Source organism: Thermobia domestica, chromosome 15, assembly GCF_964235325.1.
Source record: "Thermobia domestica chromosome 15, izTheDome1.hap1.1, whole genome shotgun sequence".
Taxonomy (NCBI): domain Eukaryota; kingdom Metazoa; phylum Arthropoda; class Insecta; order Zygentoma; family Lepismatidae; genus Thermobia; species Thermobia domestica.
The window spans coordinates 94,753,022-94,777,188 of NC_137468.1; the positions used below are offsets into that span (position 1 = coordinate 94,753,022).

General features: G+C 37.5%; 1 protein-coding gene across 9 annotated transcripts in view; it reads left to right on the forward strand.

Annotated features, from left to right (window-relative positions):
- The first annotated feature begins 1,557 nt into the window (after window positions 1-1,557).
- Eph (Eph receptor tyrosine kinase) overlaps window positions 1,558-24,167 on the forward strand; it is a 470,301-nt gene continuing 447,691 nt past the window's right edge. For 6 of the 9 annotated variants that reach the window (XM_081739981.1, XM_081739976.1, XM_081739983.1 and 3 more), the window contains exon 1: window positions 1,559-2,179. The gene's annotated coding sequence lies outside the window, so the exon portion shown is untranslated. Of the gene's footprint in view, window positions 2,180-24,167 lie in introns of all 9 variants that reach the window. The other 3 variants (XM_081739982.1, XM_081739978.1, XM_081739984.1) reach the window with 1 other exon arrangement.

A 24,167-nucleotide genomic window follows, 5' to 3' on the forward strand; every position in this document is an offset into this window, starting at 1 on the left:
TTTGAAGTTTTCAAAGAATATCGATAATGTGTACAGTGTCCTACTGTGTCTAAAAGTAGTTTCTGTATTTTTTGCAGTGCAGTAACGTTAGTAGATTTCGTCCTTATAACCTCGGTGTTGGTCCATTTGGAGATTAGCATCCCATTCAACACCGATGCTATATGATATGTGGATTTTCAACTTAAGGTGGGATCCTGAACCTAATGAGCTTCTACCGGGAATCGAACCTGAAGGTTCATACGCTAACCATGCAGTCATGGGGGAGCTCTACCTCTAACGATTATGCTCTTTAGGCTAAGGCTAGGAAAAATGAGTGACGATGGGATTGGTGGAATGAGATTGTGGGAGGAAATGGAAGTACCCTCAGAGAATCCACGGATGCGATGTTGTCTACCACAAACTTACTTGGCTGGGGGGATCTTGTATAAGAACGCAAAACATAGAACTCAACTCATTGAGTCCCAGTGAAACGAACAAGTATGTTCTGCATCGCACCTGAGACTGTGGAAGTATAAATCTTTTGTTATATACTGTATATTCTCAGCATCAAAATGGACGCCCAGATTAATTTTATAATATTTAAGTGATTACATTAGCAGTGACGTAACTAAAGTTTTGGGGACCTCCCCGCAGACAGCGTGGAGTGGGGCCCCTTCTCCACGTCCAACTTCACGATTTGGGAGCCCTTGATGGCTTGAGGCCCCCACAATGCGGGGTCGACGGGGCCCTTATTTACGCCCCTGTACATTAGCATTATACAACGATCAATTAATTGGAAAGGATTTTATTTTTAAAAAATGTTATTGTAGTTTGCAGTTTGCTGTAGGCAGGGGTGCCCACAAGGGGGGGCTATGACGCAAACTGCGTCATTGAAATATTTGGGGGGGTAAAAATCTATATAAATATGTTTGAGGGGGTGTAAAAATTAATCGAAAAGTTTTTTCATGGAAGAACACCTACGGATAGACAATTGAGGGGGGGTGCGTCATGGACATGAGGGGGGTGGGCACCACTGCTGTAGGTAAACGTATGATTGCTTGCTTCGCAGTGGAGAGGTCCCAGATTCGAATCCCGCTTCCTGCTTTTAGTGCTGCCTCTTATACTTTCTTTCCTTTAATGTTAATTTCTCATTGTTAATGTTTACATTGCAAAATGGTTTAATGTGTATTTAAAATATTGCATGTATATTAATTACTTAAATTATTATCAATTGTTTTGTATATGTTGAGGAAAAAAATAGTGAAACGATTTTGAAATGTGACAACCTTACACCAGAGTGAAAATATCAAAATCTGTGAGAACAAAATTGGGTGAAGTGAAGATAAGGTGACGAAAAGTTTTCTCTAGGATTAGCGGATCTTAAGGATTTCTCATCTTACCCCCTTCCCCCTAAAAATCACTTTTCATCATGTCTTGCTTTATATGAAACGTAGCGACTAGCGAGCGTTTTCCGCAGAATACTTCGATGGTGCTTGTGCTGGCTGACAAGAGAGGGATCGGGAAGATTATCACTGCGCATGTGCTGTAAAGTCTGGTGTTGCGCTCTCTGGCTTCAACCAACCCAAGCATTCATTGACAGGACATAACAGTGTACGAGTAGTTGTGCGCGAAGGAACAGTGGAGCCTAGCGTGCGTGTTGCACATTTTCTACTGAAAAGACCCCCTCCCTTGACAGATCTTATTTTTAAAATTTATTATTGTATGTCGGATTGATTCCTCCCTACCAGTGGCAATTAAAATTTCTCACAAGTGTTGATTGAAATAAAAGCAAAAGAAGCATATGTTGTATTAAGGTGATTTTTTCTCTCACAATGGTCATCTGCTAGTGGAGTTTTCTTTACTTGGGATACAACATGGCGTCGTCCTGACGAACTAGAGGATGTGCGGTGACTCGTGTTAATGTTTCTTTTTTTATTATTTATTTAGTCTATTGTGTAAATTTCCATTGTGAACGTTTCAAGTGAGGCGATAACCTAATCGTAAGAGGAGAGTGTTCCCTATGTTGTTATAATATTTGGTGCTCCTTGTGAATGTGTGTTTACAAATACCGCCGTCCTACACAAGTATTGCGTTACCGGTCTTTGACATTAGTGCAAAACTTTGTTGTTTTATTTTTAGTTTCAAAACGCATCACTTGGACGGATTAACAAGGAATTAACGTAGCGATTACTTTATTCTGGTGAGTAATTTTTTTTATTTATATTTAATTTATAATTATGATTATTGAAGTAACGGTGTTTTGTTCGTTTAAAATGCGATCGTGATCTGTTTTGGTAACTATGGTTTTGACAAATCGCAGTCGCACTACAATTACCTTCTCACATATGAAATTACACGGCTGAAATTTTATTTGGGGCATTGTTTTCCGTTATTTTTAAAAATGTGTTTCCACTTTTTGTTTGATGTTTCTTTCCAACGAATGAAATAAACTTTAATTAGTATGTTGATTGCAAGATATTTCTCGAAAGATCGAGTCAGTTGATAGTGTTTACTTCATTAGTCCGAAAACCGATCTTGTATTTTTTTAAAATGGTATGAAGGTAAACATATGTATTTCTTTTACAAAGTATGCGTTCATATAGAATTGAAGTTATAGAAAGTACATATGACACAAAATGTTTATTAAAAGTGAGTAGTTTAATTTGGATGGAAAATATTTCATTCTTTTTATTTTAATTTTAATTTGGCATTATAAAAGTAAAGTGAAGGATTTACGGTATAGAACCAGCTTTATATTGGCGACACGTAAAAATGCATCACCAATAATTTCACTTTCAATGGGGTTGTCGTATTGATTCCAGGATCACGTGTATTGCAAACGAGTATTTGTAACTTTGGTTATAGGGATCTCAGGGCATGTTCGAACGTGTCACAGGTGTGTAGGAATCCCACTCAGCCCCAGCTTTTGTTTCCGTACGATGTGATCTGCATGGGCCGAACCGAATCTAAAATCAATAAAAAAGTATTCAGATGCGATGGCTTGTCTATCGAATTATTTGCTACGACATGTCAGTAGTTGCATAGTGTATCTGTATCAGACGAACATTTCGTTCATTTCGGTAAACGCACTTATGGTTCAATATATTGCAAAGTCCCTTATTTTTCTTTTAGTTTTCAGTGTAGTATGAATTAGCGGTGCCAAATGTAGATATGCCGTTCGAAACACAATTGATCCTACTATCACATTCAAAGCTGAGATATTATTGTGAGTTTCGTCTTACTAAACACGCTTGTGTCTGTCTGCCTGAAACTGAACTTCGGGCGAGGCGGGCTTTGCTCCGTAATACTTGGCGGCGAGTGCAATCCCTTCGGTCTTCGTCCGCTCGGCCTGACCTTGATACCTCCCTTCCAGCGTTACTGTATGTATGTATGTATCCGCATGTGTGTGTGTGTGTATGAAGCGACTGAGTTGCCAGAGGAATTGGTCGGTGTTTGCAAATGAAGCGAAGAGAAAGCCTTATGGTTGCCCCGGAGATGAAACAGCGAAAAGTCGTTCTTTGCATAGTGTTTGTTGATGATTGTTAAAGAGTTTAAAAAACAAAAAGAAGGGTCTAGTATGGCGTGTGTAGGACTGGTTCTTCAAATTAAAGAATGGAAGACATTTTATTTAACCCCTTGCATGTTCCCTATTTTTTTTAATTGTAAGTTATATTTTCTCCTGTTAATTCTAGAGTGGCTAGGTGATACTGGTGCAGCTTGGCAGCGTGGATAGAGGGCAGGGATGCTGCATAAATTCGTTCACTTCTTTGAGCTTTTCATTTATTATTTTCTTTTGAGCGGCTTAGATGGTTTCCGTTCGCATCGATCATCGAAATCACTTAGAAAGTATTTGTATGGCATTAATGGTAATATCTATTTCTTGGCGCTTTGGTTCGTGGTTATTTCACTAAAATAATCTTCTTCCATATTATACGTGTTATCTTGAATTGTGAAGCATTGTTTCAACCGTTTGTCTAAATTATTCCAAGTCGTTTCTGATTTTTCATAAATATTGGGAAAATTGTTTTGTGATGTCAGGCAGTCCATTTTCGTTGAAAAGTAGTTGGATTTAAACAATGCTGTAGCTGTACAATTGATATTGAGACAGGTCTTGCAGGGCACTTTTTTGTATGGTGTTTAATATCTCTCAGCACCGAGGTTGTATGAGACGTTGTGGGATTCAAACTACGTGTTCTTCCAACTGGTAATCGAACTCTGATCTTTCACGCCGAAGACGAGTACGCTAACCTTATAGCTACGACGGAGCTCCGCATAGGACCATTTGAGGTAGAGATGTAAGCGCTGCGGTTGCACGCGTAATTTCGAGCAACAGTGATTGATTTCAGGATGCTTTGATTAAAAATAAGAGCGGAATTCGTCAAAACAAGGATAATTTGTGGAACATGGATGTGCGTTAATTTTGTTTTTTCTGCATATTTGTCGTTTGCACATTAAGATAATTTCATCTCTTGATTCTGCTAAAGGTGGGTTGGGGAACTAGGTCTCTATTTTATTCTGCGTTCGATGAATAAAATAGGCTACAATGAAGGTGCAGGGGATCATCGTCGGAGTATCATATATAGTTGCATGGGTGTGTTGTTGCAGTGCAGGTAGTAGTCTCGAAGTCTCGGGAGTCTTGAAGTATTGTTTTACAGTGAACGTTCTGATACCTTGATGCGCAACTGGCGCCACAGCTTTGTCGACATTTACTATAGGAATTATTTCTTCAAGTATTCACTATCTTAATATGAAGGATGTAGATATAGGCAGTGTGCGGGAATCCAGATGGAGTGGTAGTTGCCCCTGAAGAGCTAGATCAGGGTTGTTCATGAGTAAAGTAAGGTGATATATTTTTGTTCCCTGTGCTTGGTTTCGTTCCGATGCCAAAATGCGCACATCTTTATTATTATTGCGATGAATTAGTGTTTGATTTTTTTTTTAAAGTTGGGTTTATTTGCCTAGGCTTTATATATATACTTTGACGTTTCACGATTATTCTCCCAGGCTAAAGGAGAATTAAAACTACGCCGGCGATTTGAAGCGATAATCTAGATGCAGTTTTCATCAACCTTACACTAGTGTACGCAAGATGTGTTTCTGACTTGACGTTATTCTTTCACACTCCCTTCTTGCTGGCGTAGCGGCTAGTGCTCGTGCCTTCCGTAGGAGACCTCGGACTCACTACAATAGTTCAGATTCCATGTAATACTGTCCTGTGTAGCCTCGCGGAATTGCAGTCGAAAAAATTAAATACTTCCCACGGTTATGCTGGCTCGGCTAAAGGAGAAGGTGATGATGAGAAATGAATGAAAATGGTGGAATGAAGAAAGTGGGAGGAAACGAAAGAACCCCGGAAAACCCATTCACACGGCGTTTGTCTACTGCGAAGTTCACTTTGCGCGAGCTGGGATCGAACCAAGGATCTCATGCACTAGACATGAACGCTCTACCACTGAGCACCGGGGCCCACGAAATTGCAGTCGAGACTATGTTGTATCAGGTCAGCACTGTTGCCGTTTATTTACGGTCACAATGCTCTGAAATGCCTAAACGCGGACACACTTCTGCATGGTTAGCTCTATGTAGAATATGATGTTTACCTTTCCTGGCCGATATGCTGAACGTATATAATAGAAATTGAATCGTGGTGTGCCTAGATGTGACGATGTAAGTATGACAATATGTTGATAAGAAAACAATATGACAGTATGTTCGGAGAGTGTAAGTAGGCCAGACAGAAATTTTTACTCTCAAAATGTGGAGTGTCGGCATAAATTTTAATGTACGGTAGGTAACCCGACACTTGTACAGACGTACCAATGCGGCGTAGTGATCGTTTTGTAGTAGCTTATTGTTTTCAGTCATTACTTTGATTGTTTCCGGAGTGCTGTTCCCCCTAGTACTTCTGAAACCTCCAAGCGGGCGCGTTATTGAGTAACTATCGTTATTTATGTGGATATGTAACTGAATTTGCACTGTAGAACCGTTATATCACTTACCGTAACTATTTTCAGATGTCCCAGTCGCGACGCCCTTTATAGATGTCTTTCTTTTTCTTTGAGCGGATGAGCGAGGTTAAGATATGACAACTTATTTATTTTTACGGTAAATGCGTCAACATAGAACAAATTGTGGAACAACCAAAATAATAAAAATAACAATAAAAAAACTGGTGGTTTGGGGAAAAGGCATTGTTCAGTTCAAAAATGGTGTAAATAATTAATCGTAATCGGCATTATATGTGCAGAAAATCGCTACTTTCCATATCTACAACAGCGTTAGTATTTAGTTCCTTGATTTTGAGAAATGAGAGAATTTGTGTTGCTCTCAAAACTATACTACTTGCAAAGCCTTTGGCTTATCTTCGGTCTGAAAGGGCCGGGATTTCGGGAGAGAGAGATTGATATCGACTCTTGAATCTGTTTTCAAGTGAGGTTTGATTAATTTGAATTTCTTTGTTCTTATATTGTAAATCAAACCAAGAATGATGCGTGATGATTCATTCCGAAAATTGATCGCTCTTACGATGTAATCCGGATGATGACGTCAATAGGAACTTGTAGAGCTTATTGTGCTAGAAATCACGGCAAATACTCCTGCCTGACCTCTGTAAGATATAATCTTGTATGCTTAAGTGAGTTATTTTCATATCAAGACCAGCGTGTAACAATTTTGGTAGTGTAAAGGTAGATTTCTTTTTCGAGAAGTGATGAAGAATGCAGTCTGCAGAATTACTATACATAGGATCTTGTAAGATATAAGAAAGATATATTGACTGTTATTATTGTCACTTTTGAGTTATGAGAGAAGAAAGTATAGTAATCGTGGGGTGGGGGAATTTTAAAATATCTAATTCGAGATTTCGACAGATTTACACTTTATTACCGAAAAATGGTTTGGATGTCTGTTCATCTCGACATATATACTGTATATATTTACGTACACGCCATACCGTTCACGGTACCTAGCTCAAATTATAAACAAACAAATTTCTTCAGAGAGATTTTTCGAATTTTCTTCCTGTCGTGCAAAATAAGAGTGGTTTACCGGACGGCGAAAATAGGAAATTGCGAATAATGTTTTCTGATCAGAGAAACTTTATCCCAGAATTTCAGTGTGAACCCTGTACTACAATTTTGTAAACCCTGCTAATAGTGGATTTGTCTGACTGATTGATTGCAGATTAAGGTTTCTTTCTTTTGACTGATAAGCTGTTTCGGGATCAGTGTTTCTTCCAGTCATACTCCGGGAGGGATTTGGCCACCCTGCCCCCGGTGCTAAGATAATGAAATTGTGATTACATGTCACTCGTGTGGAACACACACTTCAGCAAATAGTATCCCAGTGTATCACCCCCTCCCCAGGGTGACCAGAACTTTCAAAAACGGGACGCATACGAATCGGCGACGGTGGGGAGAGGGATGACTTCCACATCGCATTTTGGGACTCAGTAGTGTTTTCAATTTACAAAATACACAAGTAAGAATGATAACACAGTGTTTCTAACTTAAGTATTACCCAACAATACTTTTAACTACTTGAACACTCAGAATTTCCACTTGAACCACAGAACACTCTATTCTCATTTGAATATTCAGAAGTTCTAGGCACGGCTGAATCTTACCAATGAGTGTTGGTACGGAAAGTGTAGAATTAGCATTGATCATTTATATTTTGAATAATGATTACGGGACACCTGGGTCATATTTGCTTAAAAACGGGACATTTAGGCGTCCCGTTTGAGAATCAGAAAAAACGGGACGATTGAAAATAAAGGACTGTCCCGGCTAAAACGGGACGTCTGGTCACCTTGCCCCTCTCCCCACACACACGTTTTGATTTTCTTCCCCAGACAAAATTATCTGGGAGAAAATTTGTTTGGGATGAGATCGGTAGCCAGCCCAAAAATGTAGAGGGGCTCGATCCAACCATATTATAGTTCATTTGCAAGCCTACCGTGAAAATTTTGAGGGGGCAGCCAAACTTTAGGGGGGCGACCCCTCTGGATACGGGCCTTTTGGGATAACTATTGGTGACAGATTTTGCTTGGTTGTTTCCAGCCACAAATTGAATACTATGACAAGGCATCTCGTTTCTTACGTTGAATTTCGTAATGAGAGAAACCTGAACCAAGTGATTGCAAGTGCAGATTCCATTGTAATGCTTTGAGTAAATTATTTGGGTTTGGAAAGTACGTAAGAAGTTTGTATTTATGAAGGCTCGTGAGTATCGACTGTAAGTTGCTATATTTATTAATCTGTGTTGGGTGGATATATGTTTTCCTTCTCGAATGATATTTCCCATCTGTCTGTCATATTATTTCAACTCCATTAAGTGTTTGAAAAAAGCGGTGTTTACGACGATGGAGCTATTAGAAATAACATCAAATTGAATCATTTGTCATTTTTCGTGTTTTCCACACAAGAAAACTGCTATAGAACTAATGCCCGCGTCTTCCTTTTCTGCACACCAGCGCCGTAGTAACCATGGGACCGTTAATATGTTTTTGACCGCATTACAGATGGTGCACGGCAGTCCTTTCCGTTTTCAGACTAAATCGTGACGTTCCAATCTGTCTTGTCTTGGGGAAAACGTCACGACACTAGCAGCAAAAGAGAGGAAAGAAGCCTTCAAAAGCTTGTCTGATAGGATTCCGTTCAAGCACACCTTCTACATGCTTGCTTAGCTTGCTTGAATCCTTCCTTCAACTCCTCAGCCCGCTCTACCTGTCCGCGAACGCAACTCACCTTTCGCCTGGAAAACACCGCACGGTAGTTGGTGGGATATAGAAAGAAGGGGATTTGGTGGTGGCAAGCGAGCGTAAAATTGGACGTTGACGACGCACAAAGACTTTGTTTGTCGGGTCCTACTTGAAATTAGACTGTCGTTCGGTTTTCTCGTTTCACCAGACCACCTAGGCAAGCAAAGGGCCGGGAGTGGGGTAGTTTCGTTCTTTGCAGCACCTTTGAGGACGGGGTGATCGTAGGAAGGCAATTCGTACAGAAAACTTGCGCGCGTGTGTGTGCTTCTTATTCGAGAAGTGAAAAACATCAAAAGATACGAAAGTGGTTATTATTGATTCCTGTATTGCGTCACCTTAACCTCTTTGTTTGTAGGAAATCGTCTTCATATTCAAAAGCAGATATTCCATTTTATTTATTTTTAAAAAAATAATAATCTTTATCTCCTGGGAAGATTTTAGCTATTTTCTATCACTGGAGAGAATATTGCCTAAATCAGAATTGCCTTGCAACATTTTTGAGTCTTTTTCCCTATAGTTTCAGAATTTAACCAAGGACATTTTAAAATTATAAGATAGGCTGCTCGCTTGACAAAGGGATGTTTAGTATGAAGCGAGCCGAGGTCTAGATATATTAAGGTAAATGTAAAGGCTCGACCATTATCTATAGATGGCACCACGTACCGCCTATCTTTCCAATGTATTTTGTAGGGAGCAACAGTGTTCAATTTAACTTAATAAAATTCAATATGTGAATATTCAAACTTTGTCCAAAGACAAGTTTAAGAAGTGGTAAGTGAATAATCCGTGGAGTTTTGTGATATATTGTTTCTTACATTTTTGAGAGCACTTGATTGTACTCTTTATAAATATGCTCCCAGTAGTGAATCTTCCTCAACAATGTATCAAAAAATCTGTGCTGATTATCAGGGATAAAAGTGGATCTGAAAGGGTAGGGGGACGCATGACGTCAAGCCGTTCTCCATGGCCTATCTTTGACCATTGTAATTTTTAGGAAGTGGAGGAACGTTATATATATTTCGAAACTGGGAGAACGACGTTCCCCTAATTTTACCACTTCTGATATCATTGATTCAATTTCCCATTTGATATAAAGATTAAATATGCTTCTCTTGACTTTGAGTTATTTTGAATATTGTTTGCTCCCTAGAAAATCATTTGCTGATTATTATTAGCGCTTTATTCAGTCACCTTAATCCAGCGTTCAAATGGTAAAAACTGAGAGGAATCTTGGAGAAATTCCTGTCATTGTAGCGGACCTAGCATAGCAATTTGATCCTGAAAGTTTCTGATCGCGCAACAAAAGCACTGCTTGCTTAAATAATGTAATAAGACTATTTCTTACATTCTTGGGTCGAATGACTAACCTAGCATTCAAAGCACCTCATGAGCGCTGCTAATTATTCTACTTAATATAGCTTGCTATAAGATAACACGGAGGAAATGTGAAATTATCTTGGATTCTCGTAGTACAGTATTTTGAAATGAATATATGGGAGGGAATGGTATTTGAGAAACTATTTTCGTACATAGAGAAACTTACTTTTTGCAGTCGTTTTTCGGCAGCCACAATATTAAAATATCAGTCGGTCTATGTGAGAATAAACTAGTAGTAATCTAAAGATATGGTTGGTCATATTATGTAAATAAGATATTAATCATGCTCTGGTTTAGATTTGTATCATTTTGCTTCTGTAAGCCTGCATCTCTTCTTTTTATTTGATTTTTTCTCCTTCTTTCCCCCTTTTTTTGGTATGTCTCTGCTTGACGGTTGTTGGTCTCCTCAAGGGTAATTGGGTTATCAGGATTTTTTTGCTTTGTTTTTTTTTTAACGTAGCCTCATAATTTAACAATATATTTTGTGCCGAAGCTATGTTTATTCTAAATGCAAAACGTCATATATAATTTCTTGTTGTGCATGTTGCTATTTTGGTTAGAATCGAGTCACTTGAGGGTTGAAGAATTTTCAATTGCACTCAATAGGAGTTATTCAAAGCTGTAAGGAATGTTGGAAAGGTAAATGGGTGGAGATAATAGTCGATTATAATGTTGAGTATTACATTTTTACGCGTATATGTATGAAATAAATTACTTGTTCAAAGCGAGGAATATGATAGGAAATTCAGGAGAAACACCTAAGTTATATAGTAGTGTTACTTTCTTATTTTCGACAGCGGCATTTCGAGCCACTTGACGTGTTCGAACGGCCTATGGCTTTGCAGACATGGAATGAATGTTATTCGCAGCCATTTCTCATTTTCTTTCTTAGCCTAAACGAAGGATTCTGGAATATACGAATCAGAAGTTAAATATAATAAATAAGATAGACGGTTATTTCAGCAGATTTTTTGCGACGTTTTGAGCTTTAATTTCGTGCAAGTGATCACAAGTTAAAATCTTAGTAAGTGTACACATACGGCCTACAAGACAAATTCGAGTTCAGGTTTCAGCCCAATCCTTTATCGCCTCGGTACTGTTGTAAGGGCGTGTAACAAAAGTACATAACTTCAATGTGTTTTCAGATATGACTCAGACTTAGACTTCTGACTCAGATATGTCTCAGGGAGCTAGACTTCTGAGGTTTAGGGAGCTGAGGCCTTCTGAAGTTTACTGCTTGCGCCTACATATTTGTATTAAAATCTTTATGTTTTGTTAGATGCTATCTGACAAACTGGATGCTCCTCTTCCCTTCCCGAAAATTATACAGAAATCTGCGTCACTGTACTCAGGACAGGATTTCTACAATACAAGTTATTTTTCTGTTCTAACTTTCTTCTGAGTTCTGGTGCTAAAACAATTGATTCCATGTTAAGGAAAAGGGTGATAAAATATAAGAATTTTCTAGGTTTTATCATCAGTTATCAAACATTCCGTTTACAGTATTTTCGAAAGATTTGAAGCAGTAGCGTCATTTCGGGTTTCGTTTGAAAGGCGGAAACCAAGGCCCTGCACCGACTGAATAGTTCCATTTTTTCTTTAGTATATTACTACACTAATGATTCAGGACAGTTGCCCCTTGATCCTCTTAAGTGGCGCTGCTGATATGAAGTGAGTAGTTTTTCGTGAGTGTTATCTCATAATTGATTTTAACTTATTGTTAAAGTCGTAATGCTAACAATTTTTAGGAATGATCTCAAGAAATAGATCAAAAGATTGCGATCTTGGCCAATAATTCATTTTTCAATCAGGGGCCGCAAAATTTTTGAACGGCCTCTAAATCGAGTTTTTGTATTTTCTATGGAATAAGCATTTTATACTGAGTTAAGTGATAGTTCGGGTTTGGCTATGTTATATGTAGTTCTCCAGATATAAGGCGTACAAGAAAATTTTTAATGGAAATATATTGGATCTTGGATCAAGGGTCATAAAATTTTTGAACGGCCCCTAAATCGAGTTTTCGTATTTTCTACGGAATAAGCACATCATACGGAGTTAAGTGATAGTTTGGGTTTGGCTACGCTATGTAGTTCTCTAGATATAGGGCCTACTATATATATATATATATATATATATACGTATATATATGATCTTTTGATCTAAAAATGTGTCTCACAAAGTTTAGATCTGGATAGTATAAAGTTTATTTGTCAAAAATTTCGCGACACATTGCTTGGAATAGAATAACCTTAAAACACAGTAATTTCATAAAAACACTTATGTTCAGTGTTACAATGGTTGTAGTGATTCGAATACATTACTGTTGTACTTCAGAAAGAGAAGCATGAAAGAATTAGCACAGGGATTTATCCTTCTTAGGTCTTGTATCTTAAATGAGGAACAAGCTACAAGAGCGGATTAGTGCTCTGCTTTTAGAATACTCAACATCAAGCATGGTATCTTGTCATATCTTAAATGAGGAACAAGCTGCAAGAGCGGATTAGTGCTCTGCTTTTAGAATACTCAACATCAAGCATGATATCTTGTCATATCTTAAATGAGGAACAAGCTACAAGAGCGGATTAGTGCTCTGCTTTTTGAATAATCAACATCAAGCATGGTGTATTTTCTCACGCCACTGACATTGATTGACCTGTCACGATTTTAAAATAGAAGCTGCATTGCCAAAAAGAATTGTAAGGATCATCTACTAAAAGGAGTTGTGTTTTCTGATAAATCAATAAGCTGTTTTCAAAGAGTTCTGTTTAGCGATCTTCTGTCTGTCTTACTTGTGAAGCCGTTAATTAAAACGCCTCACAAAATAACTGTACCTTTTTCTGGAAAACGTATTAGAAACTGATTCATAAACGGGATAAGTGAGAATAATTAGTAAGGCCAGGTCACAGGAAGGAAGACCTACTACTTACCAGTCAAACAAACACGCACGCACGTGCACATATGCTTATAAACCGATGGAGAACCAATATTTTGGGCGTGTTTATAGTTTATCGTTCGCAATCTGTCAAGTAGACCGTAACCGAAGTTAAGTTATAATTGACAACGGCTTCTTGCTAACCATATGGTCAGCCTCACCGGCCATAATAAACACGCGAAGAGTTTCCTCTTGGTATATACCGGGTGTTTGTTTTATAGCTTGGGTAGGGCTGGAAACTCGTAATTGTACGCGTTATTTTCGGTTATAACACGTGCACTAGACACTTTTTTCTAGGATATATTGAATGGTGTGTGTGAAGGGAGAATCGACGTTTATTTCTTTTTATTTATTTACTAATAGAATGCCCGTTCTTCGCATTGAAAGATGTGGGATATATTGAAAGGTGTGTGTATATATACAGTTTCCAAATATTTGTTGATGCTTATTCTATGTCACTGGTGTTACTTAAACTCATATTCCCGTTTTCGTCCTTAGGGGTCACATTTAGGAAAAATTTCTGTCTTGTCGTCAGCCTGGAGAATATTTATACAAATGACAAGGTTCAACACTTAAAGTTTCGGACATCTGGAGAACGAAAAAAAAAAAAAGTCCACCTGTACGGATCGCTTTGCGTAAAATCCCTTCTTACAAGCAACGTAGGGTACAGAGAGGTTACAGTGGACCCTCGGGTTACGAACTTAATCCGTTCTGTAACGCTGCTTTCGTGAACCGGACTTAATTTTCCTGTTGAAATGAATGTTAAATGCTGTTAATATGTTACTAAATACACAAACGTGATACTTCCGTTTTCTTTTTTTTTTTTAAATACATATTCTAAGTATTATTCTGTGATGAAGAAAACAGAATAAAATAACATTATTGTTTTAAAGAGAAATATCTAACACTAGCTTAAACAAAACAGTGAGGCCAAAGGATAATAATAATAATAATAATAATAATAATAATAATAATAATAATAATAATAATAATAATAATAATAATAATAATAATAATAATTCTAAAAAGGAGTTTTTTTAACAACACTGACAAATAGTGTTTAGATAAACGTGCATAAGCACGAATCAGCGCGTGGAATTGTGGGTACAATCGTTTGTGTGTTTTTGCATCCCGAAATGTTGGAAGTAAGCCGAGAGAAAGATTATTTACTAAACTAGTTCAAAATGTCAAGGTTCTGCTCCTTATAGTCTCGGAGGTTGAAGGAAGAAACGAAAAAGAAGGTTTCAATCTAAGCTTTCTAGTTTCAGGAGTGTTCATTAATCCCACATTCATTTGTTAGCATTTTTTTTTCTTTTAATAATGCAAATGAGAAGTCAGATATCAATCTTAAACACTTTCCCTGCGTAATTTTATATTATTTGCTATTATCCAGAGGCGGTCTTATATTGATGCAATTGACTTGGTCCGAGTCGTACAATCTCTGAAAAGAATAAAGTTGTTCATAGATTTAAAAAAAAAAAAAAAAAAAAAAAAAGTGAAATAAATTTCAAAAGATGTTCTATTTTTCATGTTGATTTTCAGACATTCTTTTGCCATCGAATACTCGTTACATAAAATCAACCATTCACATGTTAAAGTCATTAACTACTGGAATCACTTATTCTTTCATTGCTTTAGTTCCAAACGAAAATTCGACCTTCCTCAGTATTGTTGCTTGAAGCTGGGAAGTGGAAGGTTTAGAACTGGTTGTCATGGTAACAGCAACAATGTGAGTCTTAATTTAACTCCGTAGGTTTGGCGATTCTGCAGTTTAGATATCATTTACAAAGGCTTCCGCACTTCTTTTGAAATATCAGTGTTGTTAATTTAATTTTCGCCATTACCATAAGCCAGCGGCACACACAAATTTCACCTTTCTATAATAGCTATTTTGTGATTTGTCAATCATTATATTCATGGATTCCTATAATGTAAATCTTTTTGAACATTATCCTCTTTACATACATATCGTTCAATGCTTTTTTTTTTTTCTTTTTTTGCTAGGACAAAGGTTCGGCGTAGCAGCACTTTTCGAAGATTAAGATTATATCTACAAGAGCATTTTCTGAAAATAATTATGTGATGCTCATAATCCGGGACGTGCACAGGAATTTATTTTAAGGGATGCAAAAATTCCAAATCCGATATGAGGATAAATTACATTAAAATCAGTAAAATTATCTCTAAAATTAGACTAAATTTACAGAAAAGATCCTGATTTCATGGGGAAGGTCCAGATCCTCAAGACCCACCACCTGCGTACGTTCATGCATGTAATAGTAATAATAATTTAATAGCTTAGTTCTGTAGTATTCGTATTAAAAATTCACTTAATTAGTTCTAGAGAAATATCTATTCTTTTTAGTTACGGACAGAATAAATTGCAGTTGTACTAGTAGTGGCATCATTTTCCAATCGAGAATGGAATGAATGGCCAATGGAGAATGCTGAAACAGACAGTTAGTCAGTCAAGGTATCTAATTTCCAAATACCCCCCGAAATGGCTGTTTTGTCATTGTTCTTAATACTTCCATTTACTGCTGTTACCGGGATCAGACTTTAGCATCTGTTTCAGTACCGAGGTTATATGAGATCTGGACCTACAGCTGCGATCCAAACTACATTAGCACCCATCAGGGATTGAGCCCGGATCTCACGCACAAAACATAAGTCCTCTAACTACAGTATATAATTACAAGGAAGTCAGCCCTCTCCCTTGTGAAGTAAGGAATCTTGGTTCGATCCCAATTTATGTGGGTGTAGTGGAAAGGTGGACATTGTTGTTATTTACAATGGTTATGCTTGGAATTGTCTCTTTCTTCCGGCCCTATTCAAGACATCGTGATTCAGATGCATTTTATCAACTGTCTCGTTTAGTGATCAGAGCATATCCACCGGAAGGTAAGCTAAATACGTATTTAATATTTAATTTCCCCATCGATGTTTGATGTGAGTAGTGACTCTACCCCCATAGCATTAGTTTTTTTTGGGGGGGTGAGATTTCTTTGACTCATGCGTAACTGAACCACACAATCTTAATAAGGCGTGAACAAAGTAATAATACTAATGGAAAAAGGATGGCAACAATTCGCAAAGACAGCCGAAAGCTAAAGGAATCGAGGAATAGCTTGGTTGAAGAATTTTTGCCCTATAATGTGATAGTTTATTGGGAATAGACGAATGAGAAATGCCTACGCTACGATTTCTTTCTTCCATTTTTCGTTTCTCTTTTTTCCTTTTCTTTTTTTATATTTATTCACGTTATTGGTGCAGCTGCGTTGCTAAAAGTATAAAAAGAATATATATCCAGTCTTTTTGGTGCTTTGAAACTTTACAGAGGGGACAAACTCATGCCCGAGGGACTATTTTTATGCCTTGGGCGACACGCGACTTTACAATTCCTATAAACTCACAAATACCTTGGAAGTATTTAGGCCTTAACCAAGTTATGTTGAGGGGAAAACAGTATTATATGACAACTTTGTGAAAGGCGCCATAGTTTACAATGTTTTTTAAGGAATAACTTGTACATTTATAACAGAGGGAATGTGAGGAAGGGGAAGGAAATAATGGTTGTCAGCGGCCTAAGCCTGCGATTTAGTTTCTAATAACGTTATTGTGGTAATGCTGCTGAGGATATTTCTCACCTTTCTACTGTATACCTGGTGTTTTCTTCTTTTCTTCTTCTCATTGTTGTCTTTTCGTATTTCCTGTCCCTTCTTTTCTTCTCTTTTCAATCACACGCACACATGCACGTTTTTTTTTTTTTTAAAGAGAAGAACGATGGAAGGGGAAGGAAGAGGGAGCTGTTGTGAATGCTTATCGTGGATTGTTGGTAGCTGTCATTGGGAACCAGTTCAAAACTAATGGTAGCAATAACAATTTCAGTCCGTTTCTTGTCTGAACAATACGCACGTTTGGTGCACAAAAGATGTCGAGCTGGGTCCTGTGCAATCTGTCGGCCAAGATAGAAGAAAGCAGGCCAGGGTCCGATGCGAACGATGAAGGGAGAGAACGAACCAGCCAGCCCTGCAGGTAAAAAGGAGAGAAAAGGGATAGCCATTTGGTGTTTACATGGTTGCCAGGCACTGGTAGCATTGAGAGTGGTACTATATTACCAGAGAGAGAGAGAGAGAGAGAAAATAATATCGCTGTACTTGCATGAAATTCTTTTACCAAGTGATACCGACTTTGTTAAGGAAACGATTGAAACTGTTAAATGATTAAAAGGCATGGCAATACTACCGGGCTATCTCTGTTTGATTATATTTTAATGTCACTTCTCAGGATCTAGGATGTACAAGTCATTGGTCTACAATTTAATATGGAGCTCGGTGCATTTGGATCTCTGAAAATTTAGAATTTTTCTTCCCATAATTCGAATGAATTCATCGAACAGTATTCGAGATCTGTGTTGGGACGTTTGCGGAATGGTTTTGAATTCTTTGTGAAGTGTTAAAGTAATTGTATTTCATAGAATGTTAGGTCGACCTGGACGTTTGCAATACAATGTCAAAAACAATTTTTCTGAGTTATTTATGCCACTGTTCAAAACTCTTGGGCAGGAGACATTACGGTACATACCATGTAACTTGCTCCAAGAGCATACAGGTGTCTTTTCCACGTAGATATCCGATTATTTACGCAAATATTAGAGCACATCGGCAAGAATATCTAGATGCAGTTACGAAGAAGAGATCTTATCAAAGTATAAAACAGGTCTCACAAAGAGAGAAAAGTTTTAAAATTTCTGTTGCCCACCAACCTATGATTGAGCTGAGAAAAAAATATAATATTTAAAAAATCAGATACTCCACATTACCAATATTACTGACTATTAATAAGTCAGAATGAATAGAATAATGAAGGAGAGGAGCGTCAAGAACGGAAACATAATCCAGGTTTGTTTATAAAAAGAAAAGCAAAGAGGAAGATTACACACTAGTAACAAGGAACTGATACGTAAAATAAATAAAGAAACAATATTATAAATGCGTTTAAAATTTACTTTCACGATAGCTACCCAAGTGCTTGCGACTTTTAATTGTAATGTTCTTCCCGAGCAACAGTCACTAACCTGTTGTCCCGCGTATACCGGTGGTTGCCTCGAAAAGTGTAGTCTCCCGCCTAAGAAGTGCCCACGATAGTGGTGTAAAAATAGTTATTTTATACATTACTACGCATAATACGCGGGTGTTTCTGGTTTTACCACTATATTTGGGACTTTGTTGTCTATCTTGACTTGAGTGATTGAAAAATATTTTTGAAATAGGAAATGGGAATACTCGTGCTGCTGTATTTTAAAGTGATTTCAATTTTAAGACAAGGAGCATTGTACTTGAACTGCTCAGTTAATTTTAAATTATTATCTAATCGAGAAAATTTACTAGAGGATATATAGTTCTATCTTCATAGGAGCTGATGGCCTTTTTTGTTCCACGTGCATCATTCAGAAGTGATGCTTTGGTAAAACTTAGAAAAAAAAATAGCAATGAGTATGCTTCGTACTCTTTCATTTTAGACCTAATAAGTACGTAATTGAATGGCATTAGATTATTTTTTTTAAAAAAGGCAAATCATTAACGAGACCTTAAGAAGTATTTCAGAAGAAAAGAAGTCAAAGTATATTTGTAAAATTTCCCCTTTGAAGATTATATTTATAAATGGTTTAGATTAAATATTCAAGATAATATGTTGTATTTGTCAGGCTCCACTTTGAAGATAAGAAGTATCTTGTGTAAGCACGGTTTCTTTAAACTTGTCCTACTTTTTATTTGCGTTTTCGCAAACATACAAACTTCTCTACCATTTTCATTCTGTCAGATAGTGACAAAAGACAAATACAGACATACTAATGATAAACATAATTAGAATATATTTGTAGCATATATATCCATATCCAGGGTCTGATCCAGGATTTTCTGAGGGGGGGGGGGTGCACCAATATCTACCAATCACACTGAAACTCTTAAAAATGGTATGTGACACTCTTCTTTACCTCTGACAACACTGGTACATAGAGTGGCGGAGAAGGTATTTTAAAGAGGGTCGCAAGTGATATGCAGGAGAAAAATATTCTCTCCTACTGGCTTCTGTTTTATTCCCTACTTGACAAGTGGTATATTGTTTTCCATGGTGAATTCTTTTCCTTCAATCTTCAGAAAATCAACTTCAACTATTGTCTTTGCGAAGCTCTGTTTTCTTTTAAGCACCAAAAGAAACATGATGGCAGAAAGTTTCAGAAAGCGTTGCTTTCTTCACTGCTAACCAGGCTGGTAGCCAGCCCCAAAATTTAGGGGGGGGCCCGATCCAACCATATTGTAGTTCATTTGCAAGCCTACTGTGAAACTTTCAGAGGGGGCCAGCAAAAATTTAGGGGGGCCGGCCCCCTAGACCCCCCATGGATACTGGCCTGCTGCTAACTTCTCATTTTAGATATAATGTATATTTAGGTCTACAATGAAGGGGGGTGCACGTGCACCCCTAAATCCGGCCATATATACTAAAGAATTCATCGCTTCAGCTTGGTCCCAGTAGTATAAATTTTACAGGTGAAGTTAATCTTTAAATTTGTAGTTGTAGGTTATACTTTGAGTCAAGTATAAAGGTAAGGGGAGAACGAGGGGGGACGCCGTTACCCTACTTCCAAAAAATATCTATGGCGTCCCTCCACTTCCTAAAAAATTACAGTGGGCAAAAATAGGAACGGGGGACGGCGTGACGTCATACATCCCCTTAGCTTTTCTGATCCACTTTTACCTCTGCTTTGTGTATAGTAAATAATAAGAATATGTTGTGTATTAATGTTGCGAGGGCATTGGAAATGAAAGCTAGTATTTCCTTTGTAATAATAGTAGTGTTCATTTTTTCTTTAAAAAAATAAAAAAAAGAAGGAAAACATTTATAATGAATAGTTTGTATGCTTTGTTTCGTTGATTTACATATTAAATATTCCATTTGATTTACTTGATAATTTTATCAAAATCAGTAGCGGGATGAGGCGACGACAAGGGGGTAGTTTTACCCCTGGAAGGGAAATAACGAAAAAAATTGTAAAACTGGAAAAGTTAGGCCTACAGAGCTGTTGGCATGATATTTAATTTGTGGGATTTTTTTTTTTTTTTTAATTGTGTCCAAATTCTTTACATTTAGATGCTTTATAAAACCAAAAGACGAGGTTATTTGTTTCGTGGCATCAGTAATTAGAAACACATAATTACCTTCCTACTGTTGTCTTCTTGAACTGAAATGACCTGATCCCGACTCTGTAGGTATTCATTTTATCTGTTGCGTGAGCGGAATAAACCTGCAGAAAATGGTGAAGGGTACACTTTTTCTCTACGCCCCACGATGAAGCTGAATGTGTAATTTCTTTGTAAATTAGAGGAACAAGGGAGAAAAAATAGTTGGTGAGTTTGATCTTCTTCACAGACATTATCAGGCTTATAATTTCATAGTCGCACTACCCACTTTGATCGGATCAACACGTCACCTCGGAACATCGCCACCATGTATAGTGCAAGGAGAAAGAGATTACTGCTACTGGCAACATTTCCAACTTTGCCTTCTTCTCATGGTGTCTGTGCTGTGACCAAACCTGCAATAGATGGCTTTTAAGGAGAGATAGATAGATCTGGATAAATGTGATGATCGCAGTCCTTTCGGGATTTTCTTGCATGCTTCGTCAGCACCAAGTGGCGACCAAAACCTTCCAGTCCGCAGTGTGCAAGGATAGGGACCGAAAACCTACTGTGCCCCGAAGGAAGTTGCACTGTGCGAGGGGTGTAGTAGACCGTAGAGGTAGCGCTAGGGTGGAATTTCAAATGCACAAGTCACAGGAGCGAACAAGGGGGCGGGGAAAGAGCGAGAGAAAGAGATTTTCCTTTGATCCGTATTTATGGGCTGGGGAGCGGGGGGAGGAATGACGCAAAGTTGGATTTCTACTTTCCATAGATTGCGGTAATTGAAGCAGGATTGCTCAGAGCTACGTGTGTGTGTGATTTCGGGAATGTGGATTGCCAACAGAAAGAAATTCGATTAGAAAAGGGAAGAGGAGAAAAATGGAAGAATGAGAGAGAAGCCGGGATGTTGCGAGATGTAAGAAAGGAAAGAAAAAAACGCTCGGAAGGGAAATTTTCATACCTAGCGGCCTGCTTCGTTTTCTTCTTCGTCGTCTCTTTATCCTTTTTTCTGTTTTCTTTCTTACGTGCCTGAAGTCTGGAATTTTAATGTTGCTAGAAGAACTGGACTGGAAGGTATTTCGGAATGTCTGAAATTCGAATTAATAATTATTTTTCTTGCCTGTTTTGTCTTGAACAAGGGCAAAACATGTTGGAAGCACATTTCTTCAACCTGCGGTCCGCGCACTTCAATAGTCCAAGCTGCTGCTTAGATTATCATATGAATCATTTCAGTTCGTTAAGTATGAACGAAAATTGCTAAATACAACAGTATTACTTAGTTGGTAATTGTGGATTAATTTTGTATTTTGTAGATCTATGATGCCCGCGCACTTCAATAACCCAAACTGCTGTATAGATTTTCATATGAACTATTTCAATTTATAAGTATCAACGAATATTACTTAGTTTGTAGTTGTGCATTAATTGTGTATATGGCAAAGGTAAAATCTTCAGGACAGCGTCTCAGAAAGTCTGATTTTATTCATAGTTTTTCACAATATTGTTTGCGGTTTATATTTAATTTTTTTTTTGATTTAAATAAAAATATAGCCTTGGTGCTTAAAGAGGTGGTAAACTTTAATCCAAAGAACCAAGGACTATTTCCAAAACCACCCATCCACTGTTGGTGTTGCCGATGTGGTGGTCTGTGGTAGTGATGATTCATCATGTCGTCCTCCGTCAAGACGAATCCATCACTTACAATGCATATTGTCATGAAAAATGCATCCCAAAACTGTCCTCAAGCATCCAGCACAGACATGGTGTCCTAATGTTGACAGAGCACGCGCATATGGTGCTCAAAGAACGGTGCAAATCCTGTGAGTTGCAGTATGAAATACTTTCTCATTTATCGTATTCTCCTGGCATCTCTGTTATAGACCTATTTCAGCATCTTGATCACTTCTTGGTAGGGAAGATCTTCCTTGACCAGTCGATACAATGTACGGTTGATAACTTGTTCCCGTCATAGGCTTCAGACGTTTTTTTTTTTTTGGTCATGGAATCCAATCCTTGTCTGACCGATGCGATGAGTAAAGTGTGTAGCTTTTTGACTATATTACAGTTTTTTTTTCCTGTAATGGTCCAGAGGGGTGAACAGGGTTTTTAGAATTCCTGGAAAAAGAGCCCTCTCTTTTTGTCCCATGCTGTTCTACACTGTTGCAAAATGCAGCCAATATCTTAAACAGCTTTTAAATGGAAGAAAATTAATTTTTAATTAGCGCGCTTTAATATTACTTTAGCAAGAAAAAGTAAAAGTGAACATGCAATATTAATACTAACAAACATTTGGCCGAATTTTTAACTTTATAAAATAATTAGTTTTCATAAAAATTTTGGAAAGAAATATGCCATGTTATTATATAGGGAAATCTTATCGCATTGCGAGTGTTGGACACAGCCTTAAAAGAGAAATACGTTATTCACATATTTCAATCCGTACCCACTCTTAATATAATTGTTTCTGTTATTGTAAGTAGTATATTAGTAGTCTATTTCAGTAGAACTTCAGTAATAATTGTTGTTATTATAGGCAACAAACAACATAAACTAGACATCACAATTTACCCTTAAGCATGCCGTTTTAGTAAGCTCAATGTGTACTGTATAAACTGATGTATTTCGTTATATTTGGACAATATTTTTGGTTAAATAGAAATTCAAATTCAAGAATTAATAATAATTTTGGGGTGTATCTCATTAACCAATCTACTACCTGGTGTCATAGTGAAAATCTTAATGAAGGCATACTTCAACATTCATTTCATCTTAACAGGTGGCGTTGGTCTCGTTCAGTATCCATTTTTAGGTTTACAAAATCAATTGTCTCTTGTACAGTACGCATGGGGTTCTACACTGAGAAAAATCCGTTCTCCGGACAGCGGTATATTGTACACATATACGGAATCCTTTTGCTTACTACTGAAATCAGTACGGAGCATTCGTTATCGGTATGCTACATAGACACTGCCCTTAGATGTTACATCATGCCGTTGCAAGATGTCTGACATCTAACAGTCTTCCGTATATTACATAGATATACGTATGTTACCTTCGTCAGCTATATGTTATATACGTCCATTTGTATGTGAGATCCTGACCGTCTATATTGTTTCACACGGAAAGTATGTATAGATGGAACACTCATACAGAAAGTATTATAAAACATGCGTTTTCAGTTATACGTCTGCTGTAAATTGTCCAAAAACTGCAGGAATTACGCATGTAACATTTTTAAGTACACCCTACGCCACATACAATTTTTTTTTTTCTCTGTACAGTGACGCGTTATCATTTTGCTCTACTCAGGGTGATCTCTCGATTTGTATACTGTATGTCGCATCTCTGAACATTTTTTTTTTTTCGTTAAGCGCTAATAATGATATTGTAGTTCTTTTTTCACAGCCTATTGTCAATTTATTAATAGGGCCTGTACTGGCAGATTATTTGCTAAAGACCCTTTTCATTACGATTTATTTCTGAGTTATGGATGTACTGTATTTATGCCGTAATATATTTCTTGACATGTTTATAAAGGTGGATGAGTCTCATTAATTTAATTAAGCTAAAAGGGCGCACTCAAGAGTGATCAGTAAGAATACTCGTTCCGTAGAATTTTCTGTCATGAATTGTGCTCGTATCTATACATCGGGGCCACGCTGAGTCAGTGGTAGAGCGCTTACCTCTAGTCTGTGGAGTCCTTGATTCGATCCTCAGCCAAGTATTTGATGGACATCATGCCCTTTAGTTTTCTCGGGCTACTCCCGTTTCCTCCCATTTTCTCATTCCACAAATGCTTCCATAATTCACTTGCTTTAATCATCGTCTGTCTTAGCCTAAGGGGCACAATCATAAGACGTTAAACTCATAGATTTCATTCCATTCCATTTCGTACCTATACCTAGTCACATTAAAGTTCTATATCGCTTGCTCTGAC